This window comes from Argentina silus, assembly GCF_951799395.1.
Source record: "Argentina silus genome assembly, chromosome: 11".
NCBI classification, from domain to species: domain Eukaryota; kingdom Metazoa; phylum Chordata; class Actinopteri; order Argentiniformes; family Argentinidae; genus Argentina; species Argentina silus.
Genome location: NC_139665.1, coordinates 13,418,684 through 13,428,428, shown reverse-complemented (window position 1 = coordinate 13,428,428; position 9,745 = coordinate 13,418,684).

The following is a 9,745-nucleotide window of genomic DNA, read 5'->3' as shown; positions in this document are numbered from 1 at the left end:
AAATGAGAGATTGAGAGGTTACCTAACACTAAGGGACATTTGTTGAAATGAAAAATAATTGTATGGGACTACGAATCTTTGAAATAGAAGTACACTGTTTTAGTATGTTTAAGTATACTGAAGTACACATTGAAGGACAATAAAGTATCGTTTTTGTCAGTAGACTGAAGTATAATTTAAAGTACATTCAATTCTAGTAAAATGTTTTTAATTATTATAAAATGTACCCAGAGAGGCTTGGAGAACCTGCACTGTCCTATTGTCATGTTATTATTATTGAGTGAGTATCTGGATTATTCAGCTCTACTGTGGCATGTACAAGGTAAAAAAATGACATATTTGATGTAGGCCTCCCCTGAAAGGATACTGTATACTGTATATATAAAAAGGGTTATAAAAAGATTCTTCATTTGTCCCCATAGGGTAACCCTTTGAAGAAGAATCATTTTGGGTTCGATGTAGAACCCTTTTGGGTTCCATGTTGAACCCTTTTGGGTTCCAATCAGAACCTTCTGTGAAAAGGGTTCTACGTTGAACCCAAACGGGGTCTACATCTAACCCAAAAGGGTTCTACACGGAACCCAAAAGGGTTCTACATTGAACCCAAAAGGGTTCTTCAAATGGTTCCCCTATTGGGACAAATGAAGAACCCCTTTAGAACCATTAAACAGTGTCCAGTATACACTAAGAGTATCCTTTCAGTGGAGGCCTACATCAAATATGTACATTTTCATGGCCATAGTTGTACAAATAAACATAACATTTTGAAAGTGTAAGCGGAATACTTTTTACATTTGAAACACTAGTGTGTTTTTCAGAAAATCTCAGCCCAAAGTGAAATGGGCTGAACGGCTGGGGGCATAGTACAGAGCAAGCACATACACTGACTTCACTGTGTGTGTGTGTGTGTGTGTGTGTGTGTGTGTGTGTGTGTGTGTGTGTGTGTGTGTGTGTGTGTGTGTGTGTGTGTGTGTGTGTGTGTGTGAGAGCATGTAAGCATCTGGAAAAGGCTATTAAAATCCCACTTTTGACAGTAGCACTAAATAAACAATTAATTCAGCACGCCTGATTTAGCAAGGCATCGGGTCGTGCTGTATTCAATTTGGTGTTATTGTTATTTTTCAACCCTGGTTGTTTAATGATCTCCTGATAGGCCTCTTAGGCCAGGTTTAATTAAAGGAGCTTGTTGTTTGTGTTCGCGGGGACGCCTGTCAGATCGGGTTCCAGCTGAGTGCTCTTCTGAGGGCCTGCCCTAGGGGAGTTGGAGCTAAGAGCAGAAACCCATCTGTTGAGGTGTAGGTGCCCTGGGCCTCTCCCCCGCTTCCCTTCAGACCCCAGGCACTTCCTACTGATCACGACATTCATCCTAACTAACTCCCCCTTGACTCTACACTGAATTGGCCTTCATTGAACTCCCTACCCCTCTACTCCCTCATGTTCCACACTGAATTGCCCTGCATTGAACTCCCTACCCCTCTACTGCCCCATGCCCCCCCAACTCCCCCTCCCCTCCCTCTCCAGCACTTGCATCATGTTCCTCTCATGGCCTTCAGCAGACAAAATAACATCCTGAACCCTTTGACTCACGTGATCATCACAATCTGACCATGATCAAAGGGACGGAAGTATGGAAGCCAAGGCCCAATAGATGAAGTCGTAGGCCAACATGTTATACTGTGCCGTTGTGTCATTCACTTATTTTTGTAAAGCATCTTTGGGTCTTAGAACAGCACGATATAAGTTTGACTAATTATTATTATTATTATTGACACTTAGTGACTAGGCCTGTGCACTACACATCTCCTTAATAATACTGGAATCAATCTAAAATCTATAGGCTACATAGAGTTGCGTAGCATTTTAATAATGGACATTTCTAGAATCCTTTGTGTGTGTGTAATTGACACAGTGAGGTCGGATTGGGAGTAGATTGGATCAGTCATGGGCTGCTCTCCAATACAAATACCTATGAGTCGGATTAATCTGATTCTTGGTAGTGTCCGATTGTATGTTCTGTACTTATGTATTTTCAATTTTACTGTTAAGCACCTTGTATTGCAATTTTGTATGAAAGGTGCTATATAAATAAAGCTTGATTGATTGATAAGCTCTCACTCATGTCCCTGGACCATACTCATGGGGCTGGACAGGTGTTAGCAATTCAATAAGGTTTCTAATGGGCCTAGGGGAGCTTCCATATCAAATCAAATGTTATTGGTCACATACAATCGCCGTAAGTGATATAGTGAAATTATTTTATTATTAATATGCTTCCTCGTTCAACAACAATCAAAAAATCAGCAATACAATATATTATTAGATGTATAAATACAATAAAACAATGACAAGGGTAGTGCGGCATATTGCTTCCACCTACCTCGTAACTACCGGTCTGCAAGCACAGATGGGGGTAGTATTGTTTAGTATTGTTTTTTGTTGTGAAGCACTTTGTAACATTTGTCTGTGTAAAAAGCTCTATACAAATAAACTTGACTGATTGATTGAATGGGCCTAGGGGAGCTTCCAGCATATTGCTTCCACCTACCTCGTACCTACCGGCCTGCAAGCATAGATGGGGTAGGTGCTATGGGCTGTTTCTGGGCCAAGCTAAAGACTAGCAAACACTTAAACCAAACTGTCAGTTAGACAGAGTTGAACAGCAACCCATGTCATGGACTCTATCGCCCTCTACTGACTTTTTTATGTGCAAAGCAGCACCTGTGAGCCACTGTTAGACAATAAGGGCGAAACCTCTAAACCTCTGTGTTTATTCAGAGTTGTGCGTTCAACATTGTAGTTTAGCAAGTGTAATTTATTGTTGGGAGCTGAATCAGTGCGTTATTCTACACTATCGAGAATAAGATTTGTTTTACACATTACTTTTCTATGTGAAGGTTTTGCAAATGTGTATTCTCCTGAATAAGCACCAGGTGTAAGAGTCCTCTCCATCAAACTAATGTTGACTATGTGTATCTAAAGTAGTATTAAGTATGTTTTAGAATTTATGTTCACAGATAAATTATTCAAATGTATTATGGATTTAAATACTTGGATGGCCCAAACTAACCCTAACCCAGAGAGAGAAACTGGCCATACATTTTAAGTCACAGGCACTAAACATAAAGCATCTGGTTAAAAGCCAGATAAGTGTCTTCTTGAATTATGAGCAAAATGTCGAACCACACATTAGGGATATGAGCTGAGAGAGAGAGTCTAATCCATGCTTGTATTACTAGTAGGTCTGATTATTGTAATGCTCTCCTGTCTGGTGTACCCAAGAAAGCCGCTGGTCAACTGCAAAACATTCAGAATGCAGCAGCACGGGTAATGACCAAGACCAGACAGAGAGCACGCGTTACACCGGTTTCAAAGTCTACACATTGGTTGCCATTGGTTGTTAGTTGTACAATTGATTTTAAGATTATGTTATTGGTCTTTAAATCACTCCATGGTCATGCACCCCAAGACATGCTTTTAATGTATGTACAGAGTGGATCCCTCAGGCCCTCTGGCGCTGGCCTTTTAACGATCCCAAAGCCGAGGGCCAAGTGGCCTGGAGAGGCAGCCTTTAGCGTGTATACAGCCAGCCTCTGGAACAGCCTGCCAGAGGATCTGAGGGGACTATGGATTTAAAAAAATAATAATAATAATTTAGCCTTGCTTTTACTTCGGGTGCTTTTATTATTTTAGTTATGTTAGTATTTTGGTTCCTTCAGCATAATATTTTCACTTGACATGAGACACTTTTATGCTTTGCTTTGCGTTAGTCTGTTGTTTTTGTTTGTTTTTGCTTGATTGTTTTTATTCATATTTCCTGTAAAGCACATTGTTTTGAATTTGTGTATAAAATGTGCTGTATAAATATACAAAATATAAATATATATATATATATATATATAAATATACTTGGATTTCATTTGATTTTACAAAAGCAGTAGGTCAAGAATATACATGTATGTTGTCCTTTCTCACTACCTTGATGTAGTCTGAGTTGTACATGTTTTACAGCACTAGGCTATCTTTTTACAGGAAATATTATCCCTACAGATTCCACTTGACAGTAGTTGTCCTGAAGGCCTCTGTGCTTATGCAAAAGTATTTTATTTTGCTTAAAATTGATAGACCTACATATCCTGTATTGGTCAGTTGATATACTCAGTCATGCACTAGTTTGACTTCATTTAATTTCACATGGCAGAGGTTAATTAACACCGGAATTCTGTAATGAATACATACATTAAAAGACAAAAACAACTAAGTTGTTAGAAGTTAGCAGAAGTTGTTTCCTGTTTTTGTCAGTTGCTTGGTGTTATGTCTTGCACTGTAGGGTGTCCTTCAGAAACCTATCATGGCAGGAGAAGCCTCATGACCTCATTGATCATGACAATAGGAACACTTGACACCAAGGAGATGAGGATAGTACTGCATTACAGTGTCAGTTTCATATAATTGTTTTATAACCACTTATTTAATTTCCACACTTTCCAAAAGTGTTTAGCTGATGAATACAAGATAGGCCTGTGGCGCGTGCAGGCCCTCACAGCAAACAAGTTAATAATTAATTAATTAATTAATTAATAGTGTTTTGATAACTCAACAGTTAGCCCTCTGAGTGAGCCCTGCCAACCTGGTGCATCTCCTAATCACGTCCCCGTCCCCCCTCCACCAGGAAATTAATTATTGTTCCATTTCACACCTGGTGAGCTCCTGCTCGACAGCCCCGGGCCCCGATGTCATCACCTATGTAGAAAACACTTACCTGCCTCTGCTTGCCCGCCCGGTCCCACTGTCCCACCCGTGCCCTCCTAGGTAAACGGTAAATTGGCAGGTCTGGGGCGACAGGTGCCCATCCGTTAGTGACTTTTTTATCCGCTTCACCGATCCTCTCTACGCCTTGTTGCACTCTGCAGATTGCAGCTCGTTAAAACAGTGCTTCAGGCTAATCACACAAGTGATTTTCCGGGGGTTCAGCTTGACAAACAACCCTCCCCGATCTCTCTCGGGGGTGCCGCCTCTTTAATTGTTTTTCTTTGCCAGATTGTTACTGTCAGAGGTGCTGTCTGTTTAGAGGCCTTTGACTGTGACTGTAGCAGCTCAGAGGAAAATCTTATGGATCTTATGGTTTTTCCCCTTAATAAGAAAAACAAATCCTTGTGAAAAGAGAGAAAAAGAAAATAATTGTTCTATCTGACATTCTTATTGTCATATGATGGCTATAGGTTACAGTTTTCCAATTACTGTACATGAAGCCTTTTATTCCCCCTATGGGGAATTTGTTTTGCACAAGGAGCTTACAACATCAAAAGACATCATCAAACATATAACATAAACATAAGCATTGTAAAAAACATCATAGAAACATCATAAAAACATCATAAAACATCATAAAAGGCATAATTTGGAAAATCATGTAATCAAAGCTTGTTAATAAGTTGTATGCAGTGTGGGACAAAGGAAGTACATGCACTCTCCTGTAATGAAACTGTGATATACATACAGGCCGAAATCCTAAATGGCTCCTGTTTATGACAAGCTCACTATACACAGTTTATTCAAAATGATTGCTTGTATCCTAACTCTGACTACGCAAAGTTGTATATACATACAGGCCTAAATTCTAAAGTGCTCCTACTTAAGTTAAGCTCACTATACACAGTTTATTCAAAATGAAGTTGCTTGTATCCTAACTCTGACTACGCAATGTCAGGGAGGTACCGCAACAAAAGAGGAAGGAGAAAAGAACACAAGCTATTTTATTTGCTTTAGAAAAGAGAAACTGAACGTAAATGTGTTTCTACTCTAAAAATAAACTACATGGTTAACTCTAACCCTGTTGATTTAGCAAGACATGTCAGTTCATTCTATGAAAAGTTGTGCAATTCAGATTTCATTGTTGAGGATTGTAAAATGTAAGTGTGAAAATGCATCCTTGTCATTGGATACTGACTGCACTTTTCTCCTCGTGCTGCCCGCCTGGGCCTTCTCTCTCCCCTGCCATCAGCGACATCTCCAACAACTGTCAATGAGTCAACCAACTGATGCGAGAACGTGGCTGCTAATGTCGAGACAATAACCGTCGTCTCCGAACTGCTGCAGTTGTTGGGCGTTGCAAAGTCTCGCAACACAGCTTACCATCCCATGTGCTGGCGACATGATTTAATATTTGAGGGGATATTAAATAAAAGTGTACCAGCCAGTCAGTAATTACTGACAAATCCACTATTGACAGTTGGAAGTTTTTTCTACTTTTTGACTCGTAGTCTGTCAAACAGCAGAAAGATGCACCACCGCTAGCTTCCTAAACCAGCTAACAGTAGGGGTAATAGGCCTATCTGTAACTATCTATCTATTGTAACCTACCTAGCAACATGACAAGGAAAGGAACACGCAAGCTGGTCAAGCAGATGGCCCTCTCTCAGAAATTGACTTGTTGCGAACGTATGGTGGTAGTTAGTCGGTAGTCAGCTTTCCAACAAAGTGTGCATAGACTTGGTGTATTGTGACGCTTAATGATAACAACCTATATAGCACAGCAGAAGATGACTGCGACATCAGACATTTGCTAACAGATTCGCTCACCTTCCCCCACTCCACATCTTTGCATGTTTGTATTTCAATCTTCTTGAATCTTCTAATGTAATTTGTTAAATAAGCTCATATCTCCCTTCTCATTACTCTTTACTCTTTCAAGGAGTGCCAGACAAGATCAATGGGGTTGAAATCAGGAGACCTGTGTTTGTACATATTAGAATTGCTCAAAGACGCCTCCTGGTGGTTGTTTTGCCGAGGTGAATTAACTTGACTCACTGTTGTTGGATACCATGCCATTTTGTCAGACCAGTTTATCCATGTGCCAAGTGTTGGCCTATGCAGTATTCATTTGGAAATCGGGTCCTGGCACTGATCACACTGCATGAGCAAGTACAAAAAAATGTGTCAGACATTTTGTCGGGCATCCCAGAGGCATCTGGGGAACCCTGTCACACTATGTGAGTAAGGATGTCCTGATTGTTATCCTTAAATTGGTCAGCAAGAAAATCCTTCTATAATCGCACAGTGTAATCCCGGTTTAACTTGTTTTTGATTGGAGAAAAGCAGGGTGTTACAATTTACCCCTGTTACATTTGTCCCGGTCTCCCGTAATACAGTAGGTAGGCCAATAGTCCATAATGTTTGCAAATAGGCTATACTGTGTGTGGTTAGCCTATTGAATTCCATGAGTGCCTGGATATGGATTTGTTATACCACATAACCACCCTGTTGTGGATAACTGCTAACATTCAGTGGGCCTCATTTGTCAACATGTTCCCGAATAATTCATATAGGCCCTATTTGATGATTCAAAACTGAAACCATTCAAATCTGAATCTCAGATGTTTGGAATGTTGCACGCAGCCATATTTACAAAGCCAACATCCAAATATTGCGTGATTTACAAAAATGAACATTTATTGATTGCTTTCAACTAATACTGCGATTTGGCTGCTGATAAGTCAAATGAAACATTTAGAGAGGCATTGGTTTGTAATCTCCCCGTCTGAGAATCGCTGTCTTATAAGTTTAAATAGTTTACCTTTTTGCCATCACACACAATCCTATTCCCTTAGATCCCTCCCTGCCTCTCCCTATAGTGCTATTGTTTTTCTTTTTACAACATTGTTTGATTGGGGAAGCTACACAAAGGTGTGCACTCCTGATTCTTACTCACACTCGGAATCATAGACAATGTAACGAGTGTAAATCATAGAAGGTGTAACAAGTGTAAATCATAGAAGGTGTAATGAGTGTAAATCATAGAAGGTGTAACAAGTGTAAATCATAGAAGGTGTAACAAGTGTAAATCATAGAAGGTGTAACAAGTGTAAATCATAGAAGGTGTAATGAGTGTAAATCATAGAAGGTGTAACAAGTGTAAATCATAGAAGGTGTAATGAGTGTAAATCATAGAAGGTGTAACAAGTGTAAATCATAGAAGGTGTAACGAGTGTAAATCATAGAAGGTGTAACAAGTGTAAATCATAACTGATGTAACGAGTGGTGAGGGAGCAAGGCTTGAGAGGTGTTATAAAGCACTTGTGGTCCTCTGAGTCGTGAGTTAGTATGTCCCCCGACAACGATTACACTTTGACACAATCGTAGCTTGAAGACCCTTCTCTTCAGGCTACATCTTAACTGTCCCTCCTAAAGACCTCCTCATCACCACTACCCCCCTGTACAAGTTTCTCTCCTGTAAAAAATAATAAAATAAATAAATAAAGAAGTAATTCTTCCTTCTTCTAGCATTGTGACTGCCAATAGCCCCTGGCCCTACCATAGATTACTTCTTCTTATGATGACTGATGGATAGATGATTCACTTACTTAAACAAATGTATGTGTTGTAAGTCGCTTTGGATAAAGGCGTCTGCTAAATGCCATAAATGTAAATGTACATGTAACATCTTTGTGACGTTTAAGGCAGGTCTGTGATCGAAATATCCTCAGAAGAGTCCATGCAGTGTGGGTGAACCTGGGGCAAGACCCATTACAGGTAAAAGCTCAATGATGCATCACTGTAACCTTTGTGACAGCCATTACATACATGCTGCACTCCCAGAAATGTCTCCACATTGTCAATACTGTAATAGTGGTTGAGTAATAACAGACTGTAGAATGTTCTCTCTGATGGCTGTTTGTGGGTTTAAAACGTTTGAAAAGATTCTTGACTCTATAAAAAGACTACAATTTTAATCTTCAAAGGGGCTTCGAATAAATGAATGTGATCAAATGAGATACCACACCGTGCTGTGAGGTCACAGCCTATCTCAGACACCATTCTCTGGGTCTCACTGAGCATCATTATGGTTTCTATAGAGGAGGTCAGTCAACCTCCTGGATAGAAACCATACCAACCTCCAAGACATGGAAGGCAGAGGGGTAGAGGAATTGGGCATGATGATTAAATTACGTGCCTTTTTAACTATAATTTCCGATTCTAATAAGATGCTTAATTTGCGCCGACCACCACCAGTGGGAGCATGCGTTATCTGAATGCAAGCATTTGAGAGAGGAGTCGGTTAAGATGTGACTCTGGATTTGTAAAAAAAATAATTAAACCTTATCTAAAAAGTCATCAGGGTTCAATTCCTTGATGTCTAATTGAAAAGTGATGGGAGAATACATTTAAGGGGAATGTAATGATATTTGAATAATGTCACCCACTGAAGCAACCTGTCTGACAATAATTGATCCAATCAGGTGCGACACATTGATTTGATCTTGAATCTCACTGTGGGTTGAAGGTCTCTCTCTCTAAAGTTGAATCCCTTCACTCCCACCTGCCTCTGGAGAATCATTTGATTAGTTTGAAAACAGGGTTTAGAGGGTATTACTATTAGGTGGCTGACAAGAAGGAGCAGGAGTGGGGAACTTTCACCCCAAGTGTGTGGAGGAAGAGGAGAAGGAGACTGGGGAGCTCTGTTAAGGCTACTATAGGGGGAGCACCTATCTGAGGTTGAGAAACAAGGTGGAATCCTAGTAAATCATCTTGCAGGGGTTGGGAGAAAAAAAAATCACTGCCTTGACTGAGCCTGTGTAGACTCTCTCTGTAGAATGAGGATCTGCCTGACTGCTCTTTTTAGGATCTAACAGGTCTGAAAGTGTGTAGGGATCTGTCTGACTGCTCTCTAGAGGATCTGTTTGACTGCTCTCTATAGGATCTAACAGGTCTGAAAGTGTGGAGGGGGAAGCCTGGGGGGAATCTCTGG